This window comes from Xiphias gladius, chromosome 19, assembly GCF_016859285.1.
Source record: "Xiphias gladius isolate SHS-SW01 ecotype Sanya breed wild chromosome 19, ASM1685928v1, whole genome shotgun sequence".
NCBI classification, from domain to species: domain Eukaryota; kingdom Metazoa; phylum Chordata; class Actinopteri; order Istiophoriformes; family Xiphiidae; genus Xiphias; species Xiphias gladius.
In genome coordinates, this window is record NC_053418.1 from 14,108,572 (window position 1) to 14,127,602 (window position 19,031).

Genomic DNA, 19,031 nt, shown 5'->3' on the forward strand with positions numbered 1-19,031 from the left:
AGAGAGATCAAAAATTATTGAAATGTCTAAACTCTTTAAAGTTATGTTGAGTCAGAAAAGCAGTGAAGCCAAAAGCTGCTGAAAAGTCAGAGCTCAACACAAGCAGCATCGTTGACAGCTGATTATTTACTTTCTGTGTGTCTGTGTGTGCACACATGTTTTTCGGTATTATGCCTCTATTGTATGCGTGTGTTGTATTCATAAATTGAGCATTTCTGCTCATTCATGGATCATTTTCTCCCAGAGACTGGAACAATCTCCACAAAACAGTACAATCCAATTAAATTATGGTCAAGACCCTTCAAACCCATGAAAAGCAAACACTCACCCTGCTAAGGCAAAGAAACAATATGGAGACACTATCAGATACAAGATACATTAACTGAATGCCTCGGAGATAGAGGAGAAAAAAATTGTGAAGGCAATTAGAGCGGGCGGATTTTGTAGTCTGGTGTCAGAATGATTGAATGCATCATTGCACACAGCTAGATGGCATTTGCAATTTGACAAGAGGTTTTAGAGAAAAAGCAGAAGAGTTTAGAAGAGGTGTTGGAGTCAATAACATTTGTGACACTTTTCTTATCCTGTTTTGGGGGTTCTTCATACAACATTCTGGGAACCCAAATTAACATTAATATTTAAGAGACTTGCATGATTGAATTCTTGCACGGTTTCCTTAGTCAGTAAAAAAGTTAGGGTTAGGGACATACACAAGAATACACAACAGCAAACAAAGTGCAAGATTGAATTTGCAAATCACACCTCCATAGTTAGACAAGCAGCAACTCTGGTCTGCCAGTGTTAACTAAGTGCTTGAGCCCCTGGCAGTGTGGTATGAGAATTTTTCTTGGCTAAGAAAGAATTTTCAAGTTTTTCAACCAAACAAAAAACACACTTATGGAAGATGATTATTTGAATGTATCAGGGTTTTATTTCTGCAGAGTAATTCAACCACTTCTTGCCGCAAGGTATCTCATCGAGTATAAAGTTATAAAGAAACCTTGTTGGGGATCGAGATGCAACAAGCTGACTCAACAACACTATCTTGAGTGCCCTTGGGTCCAGAGAGAACCGTAAACTCCCTCAGAGGCTTGGGCTGAAGAGGTCAGACAGCTATGATGGTACAGAAGTGACTATACTGTCTGCCGCATCTATTTGACAATCAGATTTTCTCATCAAATCATCACTAAAATTACCTAAACAACACACAATGTTGTCTAATCTTAACCCTCACCGAAACCAACGTACTGCATGCTAAAGTGCTTCAGAGTTAAACAAAAACTGTACTTGTGGCATACAAAACAGCAACTGCAATATCCCTTCGGTAAAACAATATTCAACCATTACCTCGTTTTCACGATGCTGGAAGGGACAGATTATTTATATTCCTACTTTGCCGGTACAACCAATGTACCGGCAAGCTCTTGGCAAGTGACCATCACCACCACCTGATCCCGGCAAGAAACCACGTTCAGCAGAAAAGAAAACTTGCACGTAAGAAGGTAAGACACTGCATACCATAGCAACAGTGAATAAGAAATCATTGTAAGGATTTTGCTATATTGTTGCCTCATACACTGTTTTCTATTCTTTAATTCCAAAATACAAAATGTAGCAAAATGTATCTTCATGCATACCTATTTTTCTTTTGATTTTGTATTCCGGATTGTTTCTCAGTATCCCTGGGCTGGTTTAGCTGTCTGACTGGCAGGAAAGAGGCATTGTGCAAATCGGAGAAACAATCTAAACTCTTACTCGAGTAATGACAGACAAAATGGATACAGCTCACTGTACCTCGTAGCTGGTGTTAACCAGAGTAAGATTTGCTCTCCACCACACTAGCAAACACACACACCCATACACACAGCTTTAGCTGCACAGCAATGTAGGAATTCATTTTTGCATAACACAAGTAAAAGACAGTGATTACAAGGTTTTTATTCTGCTGGGGTGAGTTTGGAGGTGACATTAATAATGTACTACTGAGACAAAGCTCAGTAATTTTAGCAAATTTACAGACCAAAACTCCTATTTTTTTCATACTGTATGTTATCAATCAATTATCAATGTGCTTAGAAAAGGAGACAATAAACCCAGTCTTCTCTCTTAGTTAACTGAACATTCACTTTTATTCCCCCACAATCCAACTAGGGGTATAAAACTTTAAATTGCTCAGCTCATAAAGAGACATGCACATACTTAATTCAAGTATAAAACAACAAATAGCCAGTGAGGTTTTAATGCGACACTGGAAAAATCTCCAAATAAGCTGAATAACCCTATAAAACTTTGTGATTACCACAAAAATATCAGTTTGTTAATTCCTACTCACATTTTTACTTTTGTTACCTGAATGTCAATTTGTTTAGCCTGAGGACAGGCTGCGAAATTACAAAAAAAACCTTCATTTCATACTCAGCAGAAGGAAATTAATTCGGTGCATCTTCCACCATGAGGACATTTTAAAACTCGCTCTTTATGTGTGTTTGTGAGGTTGCTTGTGTGTTAGGGGCACTCCCCCATGTTCACATGTAACAGAGATATTATGGTGGGGCAGTGACAGTGGGAAGGATTGTGCTTTCATGGGACTACCGTGCCAAAGGGTTTGATGGATGTATGCCTGTGTATGTGTGTGTAATATTTTGGCATCATTGGGAGCCAGTAGTAGAAGGTTCACTGTGGTCATTATGCATTTATTGATCACAAAATGCAAGAAACCATTACCCTGTCAATTCTGATGTGTGTCTATGGCTGTGATTTTGTGTGTAAGTATGTGATACATATTAAATTCCCACTAAACTTTTACAGCCTTCTATGCATTCCCACCATAGTTTGGTTTATTTGCACTGGTTATCGTTTCGACCTGTAGCGGGAACTGTGTGATAAATTAATATGTCGTATTTAAATACATATTAATACAACATATTTTCTTGCCGGGGGTGGGTGGTGGTGGTGGAGAACTGCTCTCGCTTTCCAAGAGCTTCAGTGATCATTGCGTTTACAATATAAGTTGTTATAATACGCCCTCTGAACAGTGCTAATTCTTGCCGAGGTTAGCTGGTTAGCATGCTAACTTCAGTAGAAGAAAAGAGGTGATAGAAATAAGAGTAAAACAAGACTTAACTCTGCCACTACTTTCCACTGCTGGAGTCAGCTCTTAACAAGTAAATGAAGGAAGTTTTCCTCTAGAGTGGTTAGTAAACAGCTGTTAATGCAAACGCTGGTTATGTAGCAATAGCAAAACTTACATATAGCTCCTTTAAGGCATGCAGTGATTGTCAATAAAACAGTTAGTCTGAGTTATGTCTATGTAGAAGCCATTTAGATACTTATGGGAATGTAGTGAAAAATATACACGTATTGCACAACCATCATTTTTTTGTCCTGAAGACATCACATTGCCCGGAACTTCCATTCTTTCTTTATTGTAATTGACAAATGTCTCCCTTGAGTAGATAAATATTGCATGAGCGTAACCACTGAAAGTGCTTTAGTAAATGTCAAAAATGCACAAGCAGAAATGATTAAAAAAAAAAAAAAATCACCCAGTTCTTTTTCAAATATTGACAGGTTAGTTTCTTAGGAATATAATGTTTCCATGTGATATTGAACATATACAGAAGAATAATAGGGAATAGTTATATGTATTAATAATGTGGATTTGACGGTATCTTTTTTCTCTGTTCTTCTATACTATTGTTATTTTTGTGGTCCTACTGTACAGTATTTAGATCCTAGATCTTTTAGGTCATTGCGTCATATTTGCAATCTGTCTAGTGTCAGCCGGTTTCAGCCCTTTATCTGTTTGCTTCTCTCCTCCTTGCTGTGCTCACATATACAGTAATTTAATACAGCAATATTCCCAGTAAAGCTGTTGTCAGACAATGGAACAAGTATGAAATAGTGACTGAAACGTGGCCCATTTAGACTACACGTTAACCAGCAGTCACTTCTAATCCATTTCCAAGCTGCTGCTCTGCATTGCTAAAATCCTGATTTTATAGGTTTAGGTCATTTAGGTCATTGCATCATATTTGCATTCTGCCTAGTGTCAGCCGGTTTCAGCCCTTTATCTGTTTGCTTCTCTCCTACTCTCTGTGCTCACATATACAGTAATTTAATACAGCCATATTCCCAAAAAAGCTGTTTTCATTTACATGTTTTTCTGTTTCTGTTGTCAGACTATGGAACAAGTATGAAATAGTGACTGAAATGTGGCCCATTTAGACAACATGTTAACCAGCAGTCACTTCCAAGCCGATTCTAAGCTGCTGCTGTGCACCGCTAAAATCCTGATTTTATAAGCGCGTCTGACAAAATCACACATAAGTTAAAGACAGTGGCTGTGCTGTGACTTTGGCTATATTTACTAGCAGCATGATCACCCAGAGAGAAAGTTAGAAACTCATTTACATCTATGGAGCTGCCGTTTGGTCAGTTGAATGAGACGCATAGAGAGGTGTGCCTGCGGCGGGAATGCCCAAGCTGGCACTCATGGAGCAGTACTGGCGACTCGCTCGTACGGAAAGTAGCCAAGGTTTGTCCAAAAAGTAACCAGATTTGTCAATTGATGCTTTTTTGAAAAAAAGTCGCTAAGGAGGTTAATCTAGTTAATCCAGCAACAAATGCGCTAAGGTGGCAACACTGCCCGTAAATGCCGCCTGCTAATATAATAGAAACTGTTCGCGCTAATTAATTTTGAAAGAGCAATGGCCAATGGGGAAACTCCAACACTCAGCCGGCCAACCAGTGGTTTGGTGTAACTACATCACTCAGTCTGTCAATCAATGGTGGTTTATAGGGCTGGCCCCGCTGACGTGGTGCAGCCGAAAATACAATCGGTCTGCTATGCAAAAACATTTTGTTCAGTCACACCGTACACTCAACCATCAGTTCTGACATCTGGTGCTCAAAGTCCTACCATATTGTATTCAGGCTGCAGTTACGCAAGCCAGCATCACTTCAATAGAAACATCCATACTACATTAAAGTGTGTATGGTACACTTGAAAAATAGAAACAGAAATAGTACAGAATTTGTTGAAAAATAAAGACAGGGCTTTTATCTTTTCATTCTTTTCAATTCTTTCAAACAGTCTGTTTTGTTCAGTCAGAATGGAGGCAGGCCTCTGGCTCTCTGTACCTCTCTCTCTCTCCCAATCTCTCTCCATCTCCATCACTCTGTCTTGCTTGGAAACTGTAAGGCTGGTGACACAATGGTAGAGCAAGTGGTGTGTATGTGTATAAGTGAGACAGGCCTGCTACGAAAGGAGACTGGTATTGTCTGTGCACATGAGCAGGTGCACTGACTTGAAATGACAAGTTAACTGGAGGGTATCTAATAGGGTTAAGTGTGTAGGAAGAGCAAAAGAGATAAAAGGGAAGAATGCGATAGAAGGAGTTTTGCTTATACAGAACAAGTAGTTAGTGTCCTTTTGCCTAAAGGAGGAGGGCAGACAGAGTGAGAGCAAGAGAGAAATATTTATCAAGAGAGACAAAATGAGGCAGAGTGAGAAATGATTAAAAAGAACGAGTCTCTATGCATGACAAGATGAAAGTAAAGGTGACCTAGGGACAAGGAGAGGACAGGAGAGGAAAGGGGATTTGACCAAATGTTAGACCACAATTTAGTCAGCTGTACTGCTTACCCAAAAGCAGATTAGTATATTCACTCTTTTCTAGAAACTACCCTACAGCACCAGTTGTACAAAAAAGTGTCCTCCTCAGAAACTTCTTGAGGAGGACACGTGGACAGAAATTAAGCCAACAATGTCTTTCTGTCATCCATTTCTTTTGGTCTCCCTCTCTCTAATGAAATAAAGAAAACAAACAGAAGCAGAAGCCTCTTTTTCCTGCTTAATTGGTTAAGTGTGCGCAGGTCTTGAAAAGGCCAATTGTATGTGCGCCTTTAAGAACATACAGAACCCCCACTCAGCTCTACCCTCCCCTCACTTCCCTCACTTCCCCCATTTTTCCTGATTTCCTTTGGAGCGTAGAGCAATAATATTTGGAGTGGCTCACAGAGAAGTAAGCAGTGGAGCAAACTCATTTACTGGCATACACTTCTGTGCTCTGTGTCCATCACAGCAAGCATTTTATGACCATTGCTTAAAAAAAAAAAAAAAAAAAAAACTGCTTAAAAAAAAGGATAAAAAGGATTAGTCCAACTAAACACAAGAAAGCAAATAAGTGATGCAGAGAAATGGCATATTTGTATATGTCTTAATAAATCATCTAAATTAGAGAGGTTTAAGAAAGAAATGGCTTCACAAAGCAGGAAGCGACATGGAAGCAAAGCCAAAATTATACCATTCATACAAATTATATAGAGAACACACTGGAGCTAGGTGGCACTAAAAACAGCTCTGAGGAAGAAACAACTCTTCTATTATCCTATTTAGATACACTCCCCTTGCCTCCCTCCCTCCCTCCCTCCCTCTTCATTTCTTTTCTCCTCCATTTTCTCCTGTTGAAATCCCCTTTAAGTGCTTAGAAGGAGAGCAAATGTCCAAAACCACTTTCCAAAACCCCATGTGTGTGCTTGTCCCCATTTTAAGTGCCTGTGTGTATGTGTGACACACAGAGAGAGAGAGAGAGAGAGAGAGAGAGAGAGAGACGAATTGAAGACGAGAGAAAGAATAAGTAAGTAACCAATATATGTGAGAAAATGTCAAGGGTTTTCCAATTCTCTATAGTTCCATAAGACACCCTGAAGTCCTGCGGAAAACCAGAGGGGGAAAAAATATTAAATCAACAATATTTAGTGACCTGAACAACTCTGTGATTGGTTGGTAACTGTTAGTGCTGATTGGTAGACAGATTATTATCTGTCCCCTGAGTGGCTGGCCTGTGAGAACCAGGAAGAGACACACATCTGAGAAATGGTGAAAAAAAAAAAAAAAAAAGGTGTCGAGCTACAGATTCTGACTGTGGTGTGTGTATGTATATGTTTGTGAGTCTCTGAGTGATGGAGAGAGAAAGTGTTGAAAGGTGAGCTCCAGAGGGGAAATCAAAGGGAGGACATCCATTCAGTTCTCTGCCTGAGCCTTGTTTAATTTATGTGGGAGAAAATGTATAATTTCCCAAGACAAACACACACACACAGTGTGCTCCGTAGTCAAGGGCCCAGAGAGCACACTACTTAAGAAGCCCCCTATGTACCTCACAGACTGAAAAGTAATTTCAGTCATGAAAATGTACAATAGATATATTCTATATATTGTAAATACACACGTTCATTGGTGCCTGCATTTGTGTTTTGGATAATAAATTCTCCAGCAGGAACAAAAGTAACCATTGATGTAGGTAAGTGAAGCATATGCTCCTTCACACAAACTCTTTACTTCTTTTTATAAAAATTCCTTTATTTTTCTTTTATTCTTATACAACTGTCCCAACTTCCCCCCTTTTCCTCTACATCCCCCTCTTTTTCACCGTCTTCCTCCTTCCCTCCTCTTGACCTCTTTCCCCTCCCTTCTCTCTTTCCCTCTTTCCATTTTTTAAGTGTCCACCGGAGAGACGTTTACGAGGTCAGAGCAAAAAACGAGTGCTCAGGGTGCTCACACACTTTGAATAAAATCACACATTTGTACTCTAAAAGTCAAGCCCTCCCCACCACCAACGAGCACACACACACACTAAACACAGCTACCAGAGCAGAGGACAGCACACACACAGTCGGGTTGCCACATGCTGGGGCATAGGTATGCACACAGACACATAAGCACATACACACACACAAACATGGTGGATTTCATGTTCATGTTCTGACTTACTGAGAGTGACAGAATTCACAAAGTGCTCCAGAGAAAATTATTTGTACAATATACAGCTGTCAACTTATCAGAGAGCTACACTATGATGACAAATGACAGTCACAAGTCTATATATGTGCTTGTGGGACTTTCTTACCTAAACATTAAGACTTAAAACAAATCTAAGTGATAGAACAATGTGTAGATTAATCAATTTGTCAATCAAGTAAAAATTAATCTATGGCAATTTTTCAAAAATTTGAAAGGAATGGTTTTACTCATTTAGTATAGCAACAAGAAATGCCAAAGTTTTTCGTACAGTAGTGTATCCCAGTATTCAAAATCAAACCAAAGGGCCACATTTTTCAGGATTTACGTCTTTCACTCACAAACTCTAAAAAATTGATTTCCAGTATTGTCACTGCTTTTATGCTCCAGCAAATGCCAGTCATCTGAGGGAGGCCTGGGCCGAGGAACTGGGCGTGCCAGTGTTAGATGGGCTGTGGGAGGAGGGCTTGTCCAATACACTGAGCTTCTCTATCAATCCTAAAAGTAAATTAATTCAAATGAAAGTCCTACAGAGACTGCATTATTCCAAAACTAAGCTCAGTGTCCAGTACGGTCACGTAATTTGTCATTTCTAGTATAACATATTTATTTAGTTTTACAAACAGTATAAAATAAACAATCAGCCAGAATTTAATTTAGCAATATTCGGTTGCTCTGACAGGACAAGGGCTCTTCCCTCTCAACAGCAGGCTCTCATGGTAGACATGGTTGAAGCTAAGACATTTTTAAATACAAACTGGAAGTCTTCATCGCTCACATGCTTCAGGAGACGATTCAATAAAATGCTTGCTATTGCCAAGATGGAACTGATTTGTTTTAGCAGTTTGGATTCAGAAAATTATTTTTTGAAGATAAGGAAGCCATTTATGACATTCCTTGATGAGACCTAATTGTAGAGCTCATGAGCTCTGTTGCTACGCTGTAACCTTATTCTGTGCAAACTCTGCCTTATCCTGCAAATGGACTGATTTTCTAGCCGTCCACCATGCATATTTTTTTTTTTATTGTTTTTTTGTTTTTTGTTTTCCCTTGACCCAACTGGTATGAGGGACAGTGACCTATGTTGCTGATAGTGCTGTGGACAGGCAGCTTATCCAGAACTCCCGGACTATTTCTGGGAGTTCTCCCCTGTCTTGTTTGCTGCAGTGGTATTTTCTATTTCCAGCATCTTCAGTGTGCAGATTTACTGTTTTTGGTCTGATGCATATTAGACAAAAACATGCATTTGTTCTCTTTTTCATTACATAAAAGAGATCCAAATGCATGGGCATATAGTAAAAAATATCGAGGAAATAGAAGGCATAGAAATACAGTAAGAAAGACTTTAAGAATTTTCTTTAAAAAAAGGAAAGGCACTCATATTTGTCTCATAGTCACAAAAATCCATGAGAGGAAGGGCAACAACAGAGACTAATAAAATACAGATAAGCCAACCACTCATTGTCCTTATCTCTCTGGGTGCATTAGAAAGTCAGTTTTTAACTACAGCAAAGTCAAAAAGACACAATACCCTGGAAACAAAGCTAAAAGGCAGAGTCAGGCAGGGAAGCAACAGAGAGATGGGGAGAGGGTGCAAATGGGGATCAAGCAGAGAGACAGGCAAACTAAGGAAATAATAAATATATAAAGAAGGAAAGAACATGAGAGGGAAAGAGACAGTGTGAGATGTTTTTTCCCTTAGTGTGGTGGTATGATAGAGGATTATAAGGAGCCTAATGACAATCTGTCATATTACTGCCAACAGACTGAAGACAGTGTTGTTCTACAAAATGCCTTTACATCTATCTATTACCTTTCTGGCATGACTCCTAAATAGAAATCATGTTGCGAAACCAATTCGCAAACTGTGAAATTTCAAACTAATCAACTAAAATCTAAAACAAATCCCCAAACTAGACTTGGTATAGTGAGAACTGTTTTACATAATGATTTTTCTCTTTGCAGCAACAGCCTGGTGTGTGCTGTGGCAATAAAAACACACGCAGAGACACACTGCTGCACTACTGAGTAAATGTGAGAGCTAAATGACTAAGAGGTTTGTGAGTGTATTTATGCAGAAAAACCTATATTAGCAACTTTCCGTTTAACAATTTTACTTTCTCCAAAATTTCCCCTGAATCCCTGAATTTAGTTATTTCCCAGTAAAAAACAATAATAATAATAAATATTCAAAAACAAAACAAAAAAAACCTTTGTAGCCTCAGGGCTTCTGTTGCCCCAAATTAAGGAAGCTTGTGCCCTAGCAAGTATGTGGGAGCGTGCGTTGAAGCCTGCCTGTGTCTGAGTCTTTGTGCCCTGTAAAGGTTGGCCACGGATTATGTGTGTCTAAGACAGCAGTGTTTGTCCTTTTTAAAAGCACCCTGAGGGAAGAAACTGTTCATAAATTTGTTTAAAGTCCATTTTGTGTGGGCATTCCACTCTGGATCTGCCTTTAGGGTGGAGTTACACTTTCAAATGGGCAACCATCCCAACTAAGTGCTGCCATCTGAGCACTGTTGTGTGTCCTGGGTTCCATCTTTCAGTAGCATGGGAAGCCAAGGGGGTCGTGGGAGAGAGATATAGAGAGATATAGAGAGAGAGCGAGAGAGCAAGAGAGAGAGAGAGAGACAGAGCAAGAGATAGAGCGAGAGAGAGAGAGAAAGAGAGGGTTTGCCATCCCCTTGGTCACCCTGTGGTTTGTGGCTCAGCGCTCCCAGGCTGCCTCACATTCCTGCATAACATTCTTTCCCTTGCTTCAGCTCTCCATTAACAGTGATCTGGGTTTGATTTCCCCAGTTACATCCTATGTTCAGAGCTCCATTATAGGCCAAAGTAACAATTCCTCCAACAATGTTAAAAGTAGAGTGAAATCCTTCCATAATGTATTGCAGGAAATCAAGTTTTGCCCAATTGCCATTTTTCCCTTATGACACGTGGTACACAATTAACTGTCCCGTAATCATTAGTCTACAATTAAACTGCCAAAAGTTTTGTGATCTTTAAAAAAAAAAAGAAAAAAAAAATAGCCACAGAGTTGTGTTTCAGAAAAAACTCTGAGAAGCACCCTCAGAGAAACTTTGAAAGTAGATTTATTGTGACATTTTGGCATTGATTTTTACCATGTGTCAGTATTTGGCATTTTCTGTAAACACACATAGACACAGACACACACAACTTGACACTTTTCCGCCAATATTGTCAGTCAGCCAACAACATATGCAGCAACAAACAAACGTGAAACAGAATCCAAATCAAACCATAAGCCAGTTTTCTAATGTTTTATTCATGAACCAACACGAGCATCCCACTGTTACATGTTTAGTTTATTTCCCTGCCTTTTATAATTGGCTGTCTCACATGTCAATCATCTAGCTGGAGCCAGCTGGATGTCAGAGAAGTGGTAGTAGTTGATGAGGCAGGTGTATACTGGAACTACTGTGTGTGTGTGTGTGTGTGTGTGTGTGTGTGTGTGTGTGTGTGTGTGCGTGCGTGCGTGCGTGCGTGCGTGTGTGTTAACTCTGCATGCTGAAAGCCAAATTTTAAGCTGCTCACTTTGAACATGAACCTACTATTCAGAGAAATAACTTGTGTTTGGTGGTAAACACCATAATATAGTCACATGCATACAGCGTGCATGCACAAATACTCGCAACACGAATAAATGTTTAACTGAGCACGAGTACGAAAACACACACTTATGCATGCATGCTTTGACCTACCTACTATTGCTAAACCTGACACTACTGTCATCTCAGCATGCATGCTGGTGTGCACACAAAAAACACCTGTATAAAATCCATCTTAAAGAGCATGCTCCTCAAAAGAAACCTCGCAATGAAAGAAATACTCTTCTTTATTTCTGCTGGAGGGCAAGTATGAGACTAGAGGAGGAGAAGACAGAATTAGGAGAGACTGCAAGAAAGCAAAGGTGAGCTTTGAAGTGAAGAGTTTACTTCAGAAACGTCCACATCCACTCAGGAGAAAATCAATACATGAAGTTCATCTCTCAGTATTTATAACATATATAGGAACTAGTTTCAACAAGTGCTAACATCTGGTCAACTACAGACTCAGAATAGCTACTGTTCTTCAAAAAGTACAATTTGTCTCTCCTGTGCTATGAATCATTGTATGAGAGTAGGTGTATTCTTTTTTCGAGTGTTGGATCTCTCATTTTGTCCAAATAAATAAAGAAAGAAAGGAAGAAGAAGGTCTCTACCTGTCACAGTGCAGGACCGAGAGAAAGAGAGGGAAGGAGATGGAGGGAGAGAGAGAAGGGAGAAGGGTTGGGAGATGAGGAGAGGGGCAGAAAGAAATGAAGAGAAATGCCAACGAAAGAAGGAAAGACAGAGAGGCACACTAATTGGTTCAATGCTGTCTGCTCATTTGAATGCTAACCACCCATTCTTCTGTTTTTCTGTCTGTCTCACACACACACACACACAGACACACACACAGACACACACACACACGCACGCACGCACGCACACACACACACGCACACACACAAAAATGCAAGATTAACCAGGACATGTAATGTAGTAGCATTGACAATGACTAGCAAACAGGGCAGATGGCTATCTGCTTATACACTCAAACACACAAACACACCAATCAAGATGGAGGACTAACTGACAGTAAAGCCATTGGAAAGCTTGTTAGCTCTGAGAGCCCCCCCCCTCCCCGATTAAATTAAATGAAATCATTTAAATAAAGATAACACGCAGAGACATTAGAAAAAAACTTTGAAGAGCTTTGTGAATGACTAGCACTGCATGTCCTGGCTGGCTAGCATGTTAGCAGTTAGCTTGCAAGCAATAGTTTACCAACTGGCCAAGCGAGTAGAATCAACATCACCAAGCTTATACATGGAAAAACAGACGAATTTCACTGAGCTAATTGATGGTATGACCAAGTCTTTAAAGTGCTAAATGTTAAAATTTTGTTCTGTTCTAATACAGATTGTTTGTTTTGTGTGTTTGGTCATTTGTTGTCCTGTTTTTGTTTTTCGTAACAATGTGTGATTTCACAGAAGAAAGAGAGGAGAGGAGTCCAGATACAAAGATCACAGTCTATGAATCAGTTAAACCTATTGATCTCCTATTGAACCTACTGTTTCTGTTAAACTATGTTTATTTTAGATCAAATTATTGACTGACCTTTTCGTCTGGTGGCATTTTGTCTTTATTTTCCCAAGCACCAGAGACAAAATCTGATCTAGTGAGAAGCTGATTTTCTACATGGCACAAAGCCACTGGAGGAAAGACAAAAAAATAACAGAATGGAAAAAGTTGGCTTGAAAACATACAGTATGGCATAAATTAGTGTTGACTCAGTAGCAAGTTACCACCCTGCCTCAGTGTTTGTGTGTGTGGGTGTATACCACCCTCTCATCTTACACAGTAGCCAACAGAGGAACAAAGAAAACATGTGTTTCAAATAGACAACTCCAGCTCTCAAGCACTGGAAATAAACATGTAATCACTACCGCATGTCAACAGCTACGCAAAACAGACACATGCACAGAAAAACACAACACGTAACTTATACACACTTACGCTCTCGTGCACAAGCAGGAACACACACAAACAAGTAATCAAATCAATATGTGGACAACAAACACTTGCAAATGCTTGTAAAATGTAGCTAAGCTTGAAGGCTGCACAGAATAAATCCTTGATTACTGCTGATCCTTATAACTTTATTGACATGGTGTGCAATGTGTGTATGTATACTTGTGTGTGTTTGAGTCTGGGCATGGGTGGAGGGATGTCTCTTATAAGACATTTCTCACAACATCCAACTGTTAAATGTACTGATTGCCTTACTCAGTGACGTGCTGAATGACTGAAGAACTGGCTTCATGTGCAGAATTTTTAACAGCAGCTGTGAGATAGAAATCAACCCATTTTCCTCCCCTGGCCTCCTCTATGCTTCCCAGGGCGGACATTATATCAGGCCAGTGGTTCCCTATCTCCTTCTATGTGCATCAAGATAATGGGAATAGTACTTGTGATTTCCCCTTTAATTTCTGCATCCATCACCCTCTTTTGCACCTTGTACTCTCTCTCAATAACTGTATTTCTTTGAGTAAAACATATTCCTTTCACGAAAAAGAAATTAGCCTCCCTTTTAAACTAGAAAATAACCGTCACAAGTAGGCTTTTGGGGTTTGACGGCACTGCAGTTCATGTGAGACTTACTTATCCAAGGGGTATCTTATTACGTCCATTCATTCTGCAGTAAGAGCAATGTAACCTTTTGACTGGGGAGCTAAATCATGACCATTATCCACTGGCAGCGTTCGTTATTCTGCACTCCCTCTGCGGGACGGAGTGGTCCGATTGACTAACTGTTCTCTAAACTGTTTCCTTTACATGGATGGAAGCAGGGAGGGGGAGACGGAAAGGGAGCAGGATGGTGAAAAAGGAGAGACAAAGATGAAGGAAATGCCGACTCAGCAAATGGACTTTTTTAACAAACTGTTTTACTTTTCTGGGAGCAGACAAGGTACAGGAGCAGAAGAAAGTAGGCTTGAGAGGGTGAGATGCCAGATTGATTAATACTGCTAAAATTATTCCCTTCTCAGATGAGGTGTCATTTTCCCAAATAACCCATTTCAGGCACAGAAATGAATAGAACCTTTTGTTCTATCTGGAAAATAAATTACAACTACAGACTGTATTTAAAACTAAATACTAGGAAAACAAGAACACATAGGAAATCTATTTCCAAACCCAGTAATTCTAACCTAGGGGATTGACAGTAAGTCTGTCTGTGTGTGTGTGTGCGTTTAAGCATCCGTGACTATGTCTCCTGTAAAATGATACCTCTTTCCCCGCTGCTGAATATATGATATATGTCCAGGAAACAAATTAGCCATTTTTGGTGAGATGTAAAAGAATCCTGGTGTATCTCAAGCTGAGCCTCTGTTTGGCTCTGGTAGAAAGGTCCCATTCATATAGATATTTTCCATACTTAAAGAGTGTTCTTTTTTCTAGGTTAGCCTGATGAGGGAAATCCTCTGTGTGCTTTAAAGAATGGTTTAGAGCACTGCTTTAAGATTACATATGGATAACGGAAAAGTTAAGGTATGATTTAGATGAATGTAGTCAGTGAAGGTCCTTACAAGTAGAGTATTGTAAAAATGTGTGAACGGAGCAGCAAGGGAAACAAGACGGAAACAGAGAAAATGGGTGTGTACAGGCATGTGCACACGTGTTCCGATGACTTCCATGGATGTGTGAGTGCCTTTGTGAAACAGAGGAAAGCTGATATCAGATGATGTTGGAACAATACATTCCAGCCAGCTAAAAGTTGAATTTCTTCCATCCAAGCAGCCTCAGATGTGTGGACTATTTGCCTGCTAACTGCTATGCTTTTATTCTGCTGCTGACTGACACCAGCCTAATGGCTGCTAATGGTTTCTAGTTTTATGATGCTTTCCTCTTCAAGCGAAAATGTAAAATGCAATGAGCAGTGTCTTTGCATTTTTTTCCCTGTCTGTCTCTCTGTCTGGCTGAGGAGCTCTTCCTGTCTTCCTTAATGGCTGCCTTTTATTTGTCTTTCCTGTCTCTCTTTCAAATCAAACCAGGACTGCCTTCATAGTCATTTTGCTGAACTCAGGAAAAAAAATCATACAGTTTGAGTTACAGTGAGTTACAGCTTACAGTTAGACAAGAAACGTACAAGTAGTTTGTGTCATATAAAGTGAAGATGAAGGGTTGAAAACACATCTATGCCATCTCCACATTTCTACTGTGAATCCAAATCTGGGGTGGAGATGGTCAGGCTTACACTGTCATCAGAATTCTCCATGACCTGGATTCAGTCGAGAAAAACTCAGCACACATACAGTATTATGAGTAATGATAAATACTAGAAACTGGAAACAATGTGGTCTGTGGTTTCAAATATGTGAGCAGAGATTTAAATAAATGCAGCCACAGAAGAAACACGAGAGGCCGGTGGCAAATGTCCAGTTCTTTGGTCCCTTTATATTTGGGAGATCAGATTTTAAAAGTATCACATTTAAAATGATTGAGCGTAACAGAATTTTCTCTGGCCATGTCCCATGTAGGCAACAGGGTCACTGGGTAGTAACAAAACACACTGTTTTAGCCTTCGGCTGGTAGACAGGCAGGAACAGCGGTAATACCTTAGAAAAACATAGGGTGGTAAATGTAAAACAAACGTAAGATAAGAGGAAGTGACCTGTATGTGGACGCTCAAGATTGAGTGGTTATGTTAAGAAATGACATGTGTGTGTCCATGTGTGTATGTACCTCTCCCAGTGATTATTTTAGAGCATTACAACTTTAAATGTGTCACCTCGTTCCTTCCTGCTTCTCCCAATCTAGATGGATTCCATTGTCTACTATCAACTAATAATAGTTTGGTAGAGCTGAGGTAGCTTCTGTACAACCAATTTACTGTTTTTTTTGTCTCAAGACAAAATCAGCAGGTGAAGTGAATAAATTAGGGAAATGGTTTGAGATTTAGGGCAGTACACAGTCATGCAGCGCTGCTCTCCTCTGTGAAGTGCATCCTCCTTCACCCTTCGCTGCCCTTTTACTCATTGTTTCCTAGAGCGACCCATCCCCATTGCCCTTTACTCCCCGCTTCTCTAGGAACACACAAACATCTGCATTCACAAACAAACACTTTGGGTGACTTGTATTCATTTTTGCCCTCTGATTTTAACCTTAATTACTGCCACCAAACTTTTTTAGCTTTTTCCTATATGTAATTATTGCTTACTTGTAAGGACCTCTGGCAGTTGCAATTTAACAAAGTCACAAAAATCACACACAACATCTGTTCGCCCACTAGCATACATGCGTTATCGCACACAAACACACACGCGCCCCCCCTGGCGTGCCCATGTCTCCTCTCCGCACTTGCCGCAGCAGCTCTGTGGCACAGCTCCTGCTTGAAGCCTGATGATTCCCAGTCCTGTCACTGTGGGCAATGGAATGTCCTGTCACCGGGGGAAACGGAATGCCCTGTCGCCCAGGGTAACGGAATACTCTGTCACCCGTGGTAACAGAATTAAGTCATAAATGTCTCTGACAGTCCAGACATAGAGGTATGACACATTTTCAGGACATGTGGTAAGTATGGAGAGACAGGGGGAAAGGAAGAGGGAGAGGGGGAGAGAGAGAGAGTGAGGGGGGCATGTTGCTAGGGTAGAGTAGAGCTGAGGTACCAGTAAGCTAATGGGTCGGAAGTAATATGACCTACTGACTGTCAGAAGGTCAGAGTTGCTCAGTGTATAAGCTCTCAACCAAAAATCCTTTCATATCCCACCATTCATGTCATTATCATAATTAACCAAGTACTGTCAAGTGGTTCATTATGTTGAACAGATGATACTCTTTTTCTGGATTAGTGCTAAAGTACTGTATACCAATTTCTGTAGCCTAAATCTGTGTAGTAAAAAGAAATGCATTGGTGATAATAACGAATCAGCCAATATGCCTCCCTCCATCCCTTCTTGGACTACAGAACAACGGAAATTTTGTCAGCATTAGCTGATTGGCATTAGTTGCCTTCTCATGCTTCACAATCAATGGCTCATTCACTAACTGCTCGGCTACCAGATGACTACTAACAGTCATATACATGTAGGTGTAGTGTGTGGCATTTATAACCTGAGAATTCTCATTGTTACGTTGCTGAAATATTCATGCAAACACAGATTCCTGGTATGGTTAATTTAACTAAAATGTTATGTTAATGTATGTTTGATAAGGCTGGATTCGTTTTCAGAAGACTCCTCACTGCCGCTTGTGTTCTACGAGGGCTTCCTCAAAGAGCAGAGCCCTTTCCGCCAAATCCAACTGTGTAACCATGGTCAGTTGCCTGTATGTGTGACTGAAATGCGCGACGGCAGAATAAACAAGAAATTTAGTCAGCTGCTAAAGCTATCAGCCTATCCATCACGGCGAAGAAATTAATGAACTGAGTAAGACATAAACAGTGGTAATGCTGGGTAGAGCTGACAGTTTCTTCATCTTGTGTAGTCCACCCCAACACCTTGGTCATTGAGGAAAAGCTGTGTTTAACAAGATTTTAGCACTGCATCAAAAACACAGCCCTCTCGTATCCGCTTCCCATTGCCCTGATTGAAAACAAAAAAAGCATAGGGCACCAATATGTCTATGTTTTTTCTCTTTCTTAAACACATCATTATTTTTGGTCTAAATGTCTGCATACAGCTTTCCATACTTTGCAATTCATTGTTCTGACCCTAACCTCATCCTAACCTCACCGTGGGAGTTTCCAAACTAAATTGTATATGAATGTTATTTCCTGCATACAATATTAAAGTAGTTGCATATAAATTCTAGGTTCCTATTACATGTTTTCTGCTGTGAGAGGAAGAGAGCCTTCAACAATCAGAAGGCAAGCAGCTCAACAGAGAGTCAGAGAGCAGCAGGCAAACAGGTAGAAAGAGAGAGAAATTTACTCAGACAGAAGGAGAGGGCTACGGAAAAAAAAAAAAAAGGGGGAGAGGGACAGACTGAGCAGAGATCACAGCAAGGTACCCTAATTGAAAAAAGCGAAAGGAGAAAATCATTAAACAAGCCCCACTGGTGTCTTCTTTATTAGATACCCCTGCTGGTGTCATGGCGATTGAATTCCCCCTTGTTTCCCCTAACAAACTCTGAACTCTCACGCAATTTGTTAAAGAGAGAGATTACAGCGAAGTGCAAGAGGGTTGTGTGCTTGTGTGTATTTATTTATACATGTAAAAGCATTTCTGCTTAAATGTGTTTTTCTCGCTCTTACAACCCTTCCAAGTTGCAATTTGAAGGTACTTAATGTCTTTGTGCAGTGAATTTAAACTTTTTATAAGAGTTTTGTTGACACTAATAAGACAGTATTACTGCTATGCTTTACAGCTGCTGTAATGAAAATCCCAGGGGGAGATGTCTTTGATATTTAACAATACGGTGCAGCCCCTTTTTGCACCCATGCTTATGTCAATAATCAGAGGAAAGCAAGACATTTGACTAAGATTCAGTTTGACAGTTATGTGAAATATTGACTTCTTGAAAAGTCTCTTGAAAACATCTAACTGAATGAGAAGGGAGCTTAATTTTCTTGTCGTTTTCCTTTTCTGTTGTCAGTATTTCTCTTATTCATTCTCTTGTAGACTGTGCGTCTCACTCTTTTCCCTCTCCCTCATCATCGGCATCATAATATTTTCCATCTGCTCTGAGAG

At 40.0% G+C, this 19,031-nt stretch overlaps 1 protein-coding gene across 5 annotated transcripts in view; it reads right to left on the reverse strand.

Moving 5' to 3' along the window:
- The window catches only part of LOC120805303 (netrin receptor UNC5C-like), a 357,857-nt gene that overhangs the window by 147,706 nt on the left and 191,120 nt on the right, over positions 1 to 19,031 (reverse strand). The window lies entirely within an intron of this gene.